The sequence below is a fragment of the Alnus glutinosa genome, chromosome 3 (assembly GCF_958979055.1).
Source record: "Alnus glutinosa chromosome 3, dhAlnGlut1.1, whole genome shotgun sequence".
NCBI lineage: Eukaryota > Viridiplantae > Streptophyta > Magnoliopsida > Fagales > Betulaceae > Alnus > Alnus glutinosa.
Genome location: NC_084888.1, coordinates 23,456,959 through 23,468,775, shown reverse-complemented (window position 1 = coordinate 23,468,775; position 11,817 = coordinate 23,456,959). Strand labels below are relative to the sequence as shown.

The 11,817-nt window shown below is 34.1% G+C and overlaps 1 long non-coding RNA gene across 1 annotated transcript; it reads left to right on the top strand.

Moving 5' to 3' along the window:
* Positions 1-2,114: 2,114 nt before the first annotated feature.
* Positions 2,115-4,733, top strand: LOC133864578 (uncharacterized). The gene is made up of 2 exons (XR_009899525.1): positions 2,115-2,428; positions 4,444-4,733. It is a non-coding gene; the product is annotated as an uncharacterized LOC133864578 (long non-coding RNA).
* Positions 4,734-11,817: the final 7,084 nt, after the last annotated feature.

The following is an 11,817-nucleotide window of genomic DNA, read 5'->3' as shown; positions in this document are numbered from 1 at the left end:
TCCAGGGAAAGCAAATGTAGTTGCAGACGCTTTGAGTAGGAAATCGTAAAGTGCATCAACAAACTCAACGCCTACCCCTAATCAACTCGCCAAGCAATTGGGAATGATCCAGCTGGATGTGGCGCCAAGCGTGAAGGATGCCGTCCTAGCAGCTCTTATTATATGTCTGTTAACTACTAACAGAATTAAGATTGCTCAAGAGAACAACCTAGGGTTGCAACAACTGGAGGAGAAGGCAAGCCAGGGTAAAGCTCCAGGTTTCTATTTCATGGAAGATGACCTTTTAAGAATAAGTGATGCCAGTACTGTTATACCTAATGATGCAGAATTGAGAAGGGACATACTCAATGAAGCACATAAGACTAGGTACACCGTACATCTGGGAAGCACAAAAATGTACCAAGATTTAAAAAAGGGATTTTGGTGGCAGGGAATGAAGCGTGATATCGCAGAATATGTAGCGCAATTCCCCACTTGTTAGCAAGTGAAGGCAGAACACGAAAGACCAGCCGGTCCCCTCCAACCTCTCAACGTGCCATAATGGAAATGGGATCAAATTGCAATGGACTTCGTCATAGGTTTGCCAAAAACACTCAATGGGCATGATGCTATTTGGGTCGTTATTGACAGACTTATGAAAAGTGCTCATTTCATCCCTATCAAAATTACCAACCCTGTTCCTAAGCTGGCAGAATTATATATAAGAGAGGTTGTCAGACTGCATGGAATACCTGCTTCTATTGTGTCTGACCGTGATGCGCGATTCACCTCTCATTTCTGGCAATGTTTACAAGATGCAATGGGGATGAAGTTAACTCTTAGCACGGCATATCATCCACAAACCGATGGTTAATCAGAAATAACCATTCAGATTTTGGAGGATATGCTGAGACTTTGTGTGCTAGACTTTAAAGGTAAATGGATTCAATATTTACCGTTAGTTGAGTTTGCCTATAACAACAATTTTCAGGCAACTATTGGAATGGCTCTATACGAGGCGCTCTATGGACTGAAATGCAGATCACCACTATATTGGGATGAAGTTAGGGAAAGACAGCTAGTAGGACCGGAGATAATCCAGGATACTAAAGACAAGACTACCTTAATTCGAAAGCGGATGCTGGCCACACAGAGTCGCCAAAAGAGTTATGATGACACACGACGACGCAAGCTAGAATTCGAAGTCGGTGATCAGGTATTTCTGAAGGTATCATCAATGAAGGGAGTCATGAGGTTCGGTAAAAAGGGAAAGCTAAGTCCGAGGTATGTCGGTCCCTTTTTAGTGACGGAGGTCGTAGGTCCAGTTGCCTATAGAGTCAAATTACCATCTAACCTAGCCAGTGTACACGACGTATTCCACGTTTCCACGCTACAAAAATAAGTGCACAACCCGTTAGACGTAATCGACTTTGAACCTTTACAAGTTCAAGCAGATTTGAAATATGAAGAGAAGCCGGTGCAGATCTTGGATCGAAAGGTACAACAACTGAGGACAAAGACAATACCAATAGTAAAAGTTCTATGGTAGAACCATGATGTAGAAGAAGCTTCTTGGGAGTTAGAACAAGAGATAAGAAGCAAATACCCGTATCTATTCCCGTGAATCGCTTTGAAGTAGGTATGTTTAATACTTTCGTGATTTATGACACAGTATTTATAATTAAATAACTTTTATTTACTATATAGTAATAATTGTATTTAATATAGTTTGCGTGTAAAGACCAAGAAAAATTAATAGGAATTTAGCATTTAAAATTGTATTTATTAAATGATGGGACTAATAATTATTTTTAGGTGATAGTATTTATGTTAAGAAAACAAAAATAAGTCTAAAATAAAATGGTAGAATTAGAATAATTATTCTAGTGGGTCCTAATTGAATAAATATTCAATTACATTAATTAAAGCGTGGTTTAAATAGATATGGGATCAAATGTTAATTGTTAAATAATAGAGTTTTAATAATATGGGGTCCTACTGTAATTTATATAAGCTAGGGGTTTTAAAAAAATAAAGGTAATCTCCCTCTGCCACGTGTCTCTACCCAGTTGGCTGTGGTGGATTTCACTATCTCCTCCCAACCACTCACAAGGTGATACATGGCCACCTTATATTTTCTCTTCATTTTTCTCTTTCCTTTTCTCTCTCTCTTTTCTCCCTTCTCTTTTGGACCGCACGGCTTTTCTCCCTCTCCCCAACGCACGTTCCCTTCTCCTTTCTTCTTCCTCTTTCATTCTTCTTTTCCTTTCCTTCTCTTCCGCACACCAGCCCCTCTCCCCCATCTCCTTTTTCTCTTCGTCCCTCCCCGTCACACACACGCACCCCGAAAGATGAGACACAGAGAGACCATGAGAATGAAGAGCAGATCATGAGAGAGAGATTTTGAGATGGTGAGTGTGATGGGTTCCGGCCATGGATGGTTTTTGAGGTAAATCTCTAACCTTTTCTCATGATTTTGGTAATACCCATATGAGTATAGAACTAGATTATGGTGTGGGTTTTCTATGGCTTTACTAGATGCAAATTTAGGGTTAATTTTAGGGTTTTTATTCTTGTAGTCGTTGGTTCAGCTCGGGTTCGGTTTTGATGGTGAATTGGTTTGAGTTTGAGGCTATGATGGGTAGAGAATGTTTTATTGGAGTTTTTTTTCCATGTTTTTGCAAGTGATGACCGAATGGGTATTAATTTCGTGATGAAAATTGTTAGGCTTGTTGATAAAATTCTGGATTTTTGTTGATGGATTAAAGTTGATTTTTGGGTGTTGATTTGTATTATTGTTCATGGATATTTTTAGCTTAACCTAATGGGGACTGATTTGGGGTTATTGTGGATTTTGTGGGTTTGAAGTACTAAGTGAATTAGTTGTGTTTGGGATGGCTTTATGTGTTGAATTTAGTAGTACTTGCTGATATGGGAAGTAATTTGTATATGATATTCATCGATTATTTTTCATTGAATGTTAATAACTTGATAATTGACATTGGTGGAAATCGGGCTATGATGTGTATGGAATCTTGGAGGTAAATTGTGGTTTGTTGATGATTATAATTAATCCTTGTGTTGTTTGTTGGAGGATTGATCTTATATTGGAATTACTAATATCTTGGGCTTTGGTGTTCATTTTTAGATTGGAGTATAGTTTGATTATGGGTTTTGATATAAGTTGATTAGTAACTTGAGGATAAATTGTTAGTGGTTGGATAAAGAAGATTTTGAAGATGAATTGGGGTTTTGTGGTATTGGAGAATTGCAGTAGTTGGTGGTGATAAATGATTAGATTCCTCTTTATGGCCTTTTTGGACGTTTTAATTATTAGAGGAAGTTTTAGATTATACTCTTTAAAGAATTGGGTTGTTGATTATTTGTATGACTCATAAAGGGATTGATAATAATATGTAAAGGAGGGTTTCAAGTATTTGTTGGGATTCTTTGTTATGGAACATTTGGGCTAATTTAGAATGATTTGTTGTGTTGATTGGTTTGGATTTTAGAGAAAGCATGAGGAAGATTGATTTTTTAAAGTAGTAAACAATAGGCTCTATAAGTTAATTATTGGAATGTTTACCTAATTAGAAATAAATTAATGGAATAAGTAAATAACTTGATGTAAGAGAAATACAAAAATTGATAATCGAGTTGGTCAAATGAACGTAGATAACGGGTTAGGTATTGGAATATTAACATTACTAATATCGAGATAGAATTCTTAAGGGATATGAACTAATAACAATAGATATAATACCTAGTTTAGAAGTCTATACATATGCTCCAAGCTTTAGTAAACGGATATATTACAAATGGAATTATAATCTAATCTAATAAGAGTTATTAAATTATAATGTTAAATAGGGTTAGAGTCCTAAACCTAAACTACTTGTATGGTTAGTAAATGATAAGGATTAAATATTAAATGTAATGGTTAAAATGTGAATGTTGTAGAATGGTAAATTATCCATGTAACCCTAAGACAACAAATATAAATTAGTACTATTAAGGAAATATATAAATAGGCTTTAAATCCACTTAGAGTAGTAATTAAAAGTACTTAAGTATATCATCGGATTAAGTCCAAGCTCCTTAACTGTTAGATATATATATATACACGTTCATGTATATGAGTTAAATATATATCGTTTACTTAGTAAATGAATAACTAGCTACAAAAGAATTAACAACGATAATGTAGCTTAATAATAGTAAGTAGACAAAGAAAATAGTAAACGAATCCCTAGGGTAATAAACAAATAAAATAAGAACCTTGAATCAATGATAAAACTAATAAGCATGATATAATATGAAATTAAACCTAAATGATAACCTAATAATAGTTAAGGACACTTAACTAGACTTAGAAGCGGTAATGCGACGTGTGAGCACATGGGTAGTAGTTGTGTCATAAAGTATGGGATTCAATAGCTAGTCTGACGCCATAAATGTTTGCAGGCTCGTGTCATCATTGGAGACTTTAATTGGTTCTCCGATGTTGTGTCCATATGATTAGAATCCAGTGGGATGTTTGAGTCATGAGTCCAATGCAGCCAAGGTGAGTATTCTACACATTGAGAAAAGATATTTTTCGTATTTTATAGAAATGCAAATGATAGATGATTTTCTACTGAACCGACGATATGTTAACATGTATGCTTTGAATGTTTTAAGTAGTTTCAATTATGTTGAAATATCAATGATGTTATGAAATGATGCATGAATGAAAGGTTTTGAATTGATTTAAAGTGTCCGAATATGTACTGCAGTTGGGATTTAAATTATGCAAAGAAAAATGATGAAAATTTCATGTTGATTGATTTATTGTATTTGAAGAAAGCATGATTTGTAAAGAATAGGAGTACAGAGTTTGAATTGTAAAGCATAAAGCACGAACACATAATAACAAAGAGAGCATAAGGCTCATAATAACGAAAAGAGCGTGAGGCTCATAATAATGGAAGAAAGGGTAAGCCTCACAATGAACAAAAAGACTATCATGAGCATGCATAGCATTGTTTAAATTGTGTGATGTTTTCATGATAAGTATATTGTAGTTTTGCTAGACGTATTAGTATGCATAAGAGTCTCGATAGAAAAAGAACTTATGTATATTGGTATCGGATGGTTGCATGATTTAAATGCCATTGTTTTCTATAACGAATCTTCTACGAATAATATTAGCTGCATAGTATGTTAAAATGCTTTCTACTTGTCAGTGTATGCTATATCAGCTGTGGGGATTTTCAAACAAAAGTTTATAAAATTGGTAGCTGTTATAGTGTACGCATGACTAAAAAGAAAAAGTTATTTGCGAAAACTCAGTGAATAGTATACATCTGAGGTCTTAGTGTATTTATTTACGCTAAGACAGTGGGCATGAAATTCCACCTATACGGATGTAGCAAACCCCCACAACCATATAGATGATGTTCATTTGGTTGCAGGTATTCCAGTCATAGTTGATAGCATTGTAGAAGGGTACTTTGGATGTTATGACTGAAGCACGCCGCAACAGTCATAATTGGTGGACCATGGGTTGTCCACTTGTTTATAGGTTTGGTTTATGGCTTGTGACATTTGTATCACTTATTCTTGTGAAGCCATTTCTGTTATGTATTTATATTGAGAAAAGACTTAAACAGATAGATGTAATATGGTTCTTTGTTTATGATTATTTGTAATAGAAGTTTATGTTATGAATTCCGCTATTTGGGTTTAAGTTTTCCGCTACATAGATGAATAGATGTTATACTCTGATTTACCAGGTACATATTATGGGGTATGTATCATAGGTTGGCTTTGCGACACATTGTCGTGCCACTATGAGGACCTGTTTATATTTTAAGAGATTAATGTTTATGCGAATGATTTGTATATAAAAAAATAAAAAGGGTCGTCACATTGCGAGTAGTAACTCCGTAGTCGGTATGTCGAGCCTATAAAGTAGATCATGGTACTATATAAAATCAAATACCCAGGTAAAGATAGTATGACTTGAAAAATATTATTTTCTTACACCCTATTTGATAAGGATAAAAGAAATCAAGGATTATTTAGTAGGGCTTAAATCTAATTGTTAATATCATGGAGTTAAAACAAAGTTGAAAACTCTATAGATCAAACCATGCCCCAAGATCAGCTAGAGAGAGGGTTACGACAGTCTTCCACAAAGCTGTATCTCAGTGACTTTGAAGATGATTAAGGTAAGTAACATCTCTGCTTGAAATTTTTCTTACTTAGCGTAAACTCTTTTTGCAAAACATAGTTTACAAATTTCGGGGACGAAATTCCGATAAGGTGGGTAGGATGTAACGCCCAGTAATTTCAAGCTCTTAAGAAATCATTGATAATGTTGAGGAGACAATATCCACATGTTTTTATAAGCAAACCTAAAGCTGTTTTGAAAACTTAAAAGATCAAGTACAAAAACCCTTAAAAACCTAAAAGTAACATTTAAGCTTTAAACCAAAAGCAGGTCAAACAAACTCAGATTTAGTTGATTCAAAGTCTGTTGTACTCACAATAGAAATATCTATCACATGGTAAAATTTTGTGAAAAGTCCACCGGTTGACTTTTTGAATTTATAGTTTACTATTTAGGTGCCAAGGGGCACTTTTGGTTGAAGTTTGACCTTTAAATTTAGGCTTGATAAATATGTTTTTATGGATTATAATTACTCAATATAGTATATATATATATTTTATACTTCAATCCTGTTAAGTCAGAATTCAATTTAGTAACAGTTGACTTTTTATCCAAAATCGGTGCTTAAATGACCCAACTGTCGAATTAAATGAAAAACTGTCAAAGAAAAATATCTCCATGCTTCTAGAAAAATTTATGTATAAAAAACAAGAAGTATTAATGAAGGAAGAATATCACAAAGAGTAATCATAACAAGAAAAGAAAAATCAATAAAGCAAGTGTGAACGTAGAAAGTGATTTAAAGCTATTTTGGCTTAAGATAGAAACTTTGACTGGACCGGAACGGAGTTAAAACGAACTCAAAATGGGTCAAACCAAAACTAGAAAGTGTTTGTCTTAAAGTCCTCTATCTACCCTCAAACTTTCACGTCAATCAGAGTACGTTTGACCATCTAAAAATTGCTCAGAGTAGGCTGCCCTCCTTTTGGACGAAAATCCTAAAATTCAAATAGATAATAAAGTAAGGACTAGTTTGCAAGATATTATCTAATAAGCTAATTCTTTTATTACATTTTGCACCTTAATAGCCCTACTTTCCTCCTATAAATAAGCATACAAGTGTCTTAGTCTTTCCACACAAATCATAGACAACTTTCAAGAAAGCTTTTGCTTTGGTTTTCTCTCCCTTTTTCTCTTCTTCTACCACACAACCACTTTGGTATTCTTGAAGTTTATTTTTCTCTCCAAATCAGATTGGTAAGTAATCTTGATGCATGGAGTGACCTCTTAGATATTCCTAAGAAAGCGTTTAATTCACTTCCGCTATATCGAGTCCAAAAACTCAAAAGATATAGTTGGAACGTGAAACTTTCAAAGGAATATCTTATGAATCACTTGACACCTCTTCCTTACTATTTGATTTCATTACTTGTGTATTTATTAGACGGAGTTGGTTCTACCACCTGTATCTATTTCATCATTTATTGCATTACTACGGAGTTGGTTTTACCACCTGTATCTATTTTATCATTTATTCCATTACTACGGAGTTGATTCTACCACCTGTATCTATTTTATCATTTATAGCATTACTACGGAGTTGGTTCTACCACCTGTATCTAGTTTATCATTTATTGCGTTACTACTGAGTTGGTGCTACCACCTATATCTATTTTATCATTTATTTCATTCCTATAGGGTTGGTTCTACCACCTTATTACCCTATCATTTGCATCATCATATCATCCTGTTAGGATTCATGTTTAAGTGTTATATCACCAAGAGCACTATACTATGTTTATATGCTTAAACATGAATCGTTGTAGTATTTATATTCTCATGTTATTGTCTTGTTTTACACTTACAATTCTTGTGGATAATCATAATTGCTCTAAAATACTTATTAAGTGCTTTGACTAAAACACTTATGGTTAAACATTACCTCACCATGTTTCGGTGTTTGAACATAAAGCTTAAATGTCAAAAGACTTATAAATAATCACCTTTTAATATTGATGACTAAAAACGATGAATGAATGGATGTAAAAATAAACAGTTTTAATATTGGGAAAAGGACTGATGAATACATTATCTTCTTTGTATATATTTATTTATGACAAAAAAATGAGCTAAGAAATTACACCAAGGAGAGTAAGTATGGATGTAATTACTGAGGAATGATTCTATGTTTCATTAGGATTGTGTGGTGTGTGTTCATTGCATGTTGTGTCCAATTAATATAACGGCTGATGAGATAGCCATCAACAAGCTGATCTAGTAGCAAGTGGAAAGAAGCATAGTCAGTGGACCCAGGGGGTTCATAGTGACCCAGGGGAGTCCGAAGTCCTAATATATAACTAATGCTGGGACCGATAGGATTCAAGTAAAAACAGGTAAGACTTTAAGTGTGAGGCAAAGGACATGAACGGGTTCGGATACCTAAGAACGAGAGATCTGAAGTAAGATGATCATAAAACACAAACTAAATGGTTACTACGATGCATATTCATACAACCTTTGCATTTGTAATATTTATGAACTGTTATTAATTTGATGGTAACTTAGTTATGAAAATAGATGACTCACTTGTTTGTCTATGTAAATATGATGACGTCATATTTGCATAGTTACTGATGCAGATCTGGAGAATAAAGGCATGGACCCATATGCCAGTTTTGATGTTTTTTAAACCATTATCGAACTATTATGTGCTAGTTTAGAAATTACTAGTTGTATTTATGTGTGCCTTGTTTTTTGGCATGTAAATATTTATAACGATGTCATGTTTGGCATGTTTTATGTTATATGCTTATGTGTCGTCTACGACACTAATTTTGATGTACCTAGTGTGCATATGGCATGTAAAGATAAACTTAAGTAACTTTTAATAAACTACCGAGGTATTTCAGTCAGCTATAATGTGTTATGCTATCAATTCTTAAGACTATAGAAAAAATATATTCCGCTGCGAGAGTTTATCTCTGATGTAGTGTAACGCCCTGTTTTTACAAAAAGCGTAAGTGAATTTTTTTGAATTTTCATGTGACATTACTAACTTATCAAAGTTGAATGTTGGCAACGGAATATATATAAATGTAATACAGACTTGGGAATTAATTAACACTACAAAGCTTCTACTGAAATACTTCAAAATAGATATAATAAGTAAGTCAGCATATTTATACAAAAGTGGTAATAGTAGTCATGCCTCATAGGGCATATACCATTATACAAGCCAAAATAACTAGGGTTTAATAATTACATAACTACAGGATTATAAATATTGTCTTTAAGCTAAATTAATGAACTACAACGTGGTAGTTCCCAAAAAGAGAGGTAGTCTAGCCTCGAATATCAGTATCAGGATCCATCTAAGGGACTGGATAGTCCTGATATTCTTCTTCTTCATAACCTGATTTAGCACATAGTACAAAGAGAAAACAACAACACAAAATACTAAAGTGAGTCCACTGTTTCCCATAATATGAGTACTGAATTATTTAATAAATGCAACATAATGCAATGACTTTATAATCACATGTATACGCAATATATATTCTATGATCGCGAATCATAGACATAAATTGAATATAAACATAATTATGAAGCTGTAATATGATAGTTTTACATGCAAAGTTTAATTATTATCTTTTGCACTCCTCTCGTAATGGAACCAGCAGTCCGGATAATTAGCGTGTTGTGGAAACCAACGGTTCCCCTCACTTATAGCTTATTTGTTTTTTACTAGAATCAAAAGGTCCCAGCAAACTACGAGCCAAAGGTCATAGCCCGTTTATTTATTAAGTGTCACGGAAGCCAAAGGTTCCACTGGCAGCCATCAAGCCCCCCGCTGCATACCAGCTTTGTTATTAACTAGTTTAATTAAAAATAGTAAACATGTAATTCACATGCGCAAACAAACTAAATAAAGCAGTAAACAAAATATTATGGAAAAATCTATCAGCTTCGTCCTCAGTAAGTATAGAGATACTTACTAGTTTCTGCTTCAAAGGTTTTTCCTCTACAACTGCATAATTATCATCATGTACTTATGAAAATATTTATTATTATTACTATACCTATTTTCCAGAAATTGCAACAGTTTTAGATTTAATTATAATAAATATAATCTCATACTTATTTCTCTCATATAAATATTTTATCTAAGAAGATAGGCGGCCTAAAATAATATTGACAACATCTATTACTAAAAATAGTTAGATGACGAGACTATAATCACCCTTTTTTTTCTTTAGACATACTTTCCTCTAAAAACACCTTTTGACATATATATAATACTTAGTGGACATTTAAGTTTAAAGCTAAAATAAAGTGTCACTTAATAAAGCACACACACACATACATACACGTCTTTCATATTGAAGCTCATACCAAAAACACATACCCTTAACACACACTCATATAACCTTATTTCTTTCTTTGTAAGCACACACATACACACACCTCTTTACACATACAAACTCACTTCTTCCTTCTTTATTTTTCTTCAATACACAAACGTCTTAGTCATTTACATAACATCAGTTAGCAAACTCACACCCAAGCACACATATATAAGTACATAATTGTTACTTCATCAATGGAGGAATAAATCAGCAAAACCATTTATTCTTTGAGAAGTTTAAGGAAGATGATACTCACCGGGGCTGAGGATGAGAGGTTGCTGTCCAAACAAAAACTCCACCTATAGATGCTTTGTTTTTGGTCTAAAGAAACAGAGATTGATTCTAACTTGGTTCCAACTGATTTGGTGATGGAATGAGGGTAATTTAAGACTTAAATCTAGCTTACTAGGTGTTAGAAAGTAAGGTGAAGCAAAGGGATTTTCATGCTCAAAGTTGCTGCACTAGAACAGGGGAGAAGACAGCATGAACGTGAGAGAGAGTTGGGCTGAAATTTGATTTTTCCTTCATGAAAATCAATCACCCATGCATGCTATATATAGTAATCTTGAATGGCTGAGATCAAGCCAACAACTAAGTGCTTCAATAGCCGGATTAAAGCCAAATAATGCCCCAAATTCGTAGTCCAAATCCCATAGGTCACTATTCCACATCTTTAGGCATTAATTGCTTGATATCTATGGAAATCTAGTTGGTTTGGAGCAAAATTGGGCTAACTAGACTAACTATAAGGGGGTATGATCGCCTGGCCTGAAGAGCATGGTGTGGGTTCAAGAATTAAAGGTTGAAAATCGCTCATTGCTGTTTACACGTAAACTGCACCGCACTGGATAATTAAGTCGCTCGATCGACTTCGACCCAGAATCGCTCAATCGACCATAAAGTCTCTTGATCGATCCTATTTTCTCGTGAATATTAAGTCGCTCGATCGATCTAACATTCGATTGATCGACTTCGCTTCCAAAGTCACTTGATCTACTGTATAATCGCTCGATTGACTTTGGTTACTAATCTGATTTCTCTACTTCTATATATATATATATATATATATATATATATATATATATATATATATTATTTATGCATTAATATCCTAAGCGTCGTGTTTTTCCCAGGTATTACATGTAGTAATGTCACGTGGAAACCGGAGGTTTCTGTTTACGAATTTGCAAGCTCAAATTTGGGGCGTTACAAGTTCTAACCCGGTTCTACCAAGAACAACCAAAACAACACAAATACAACAAAACCCAATTATCAACC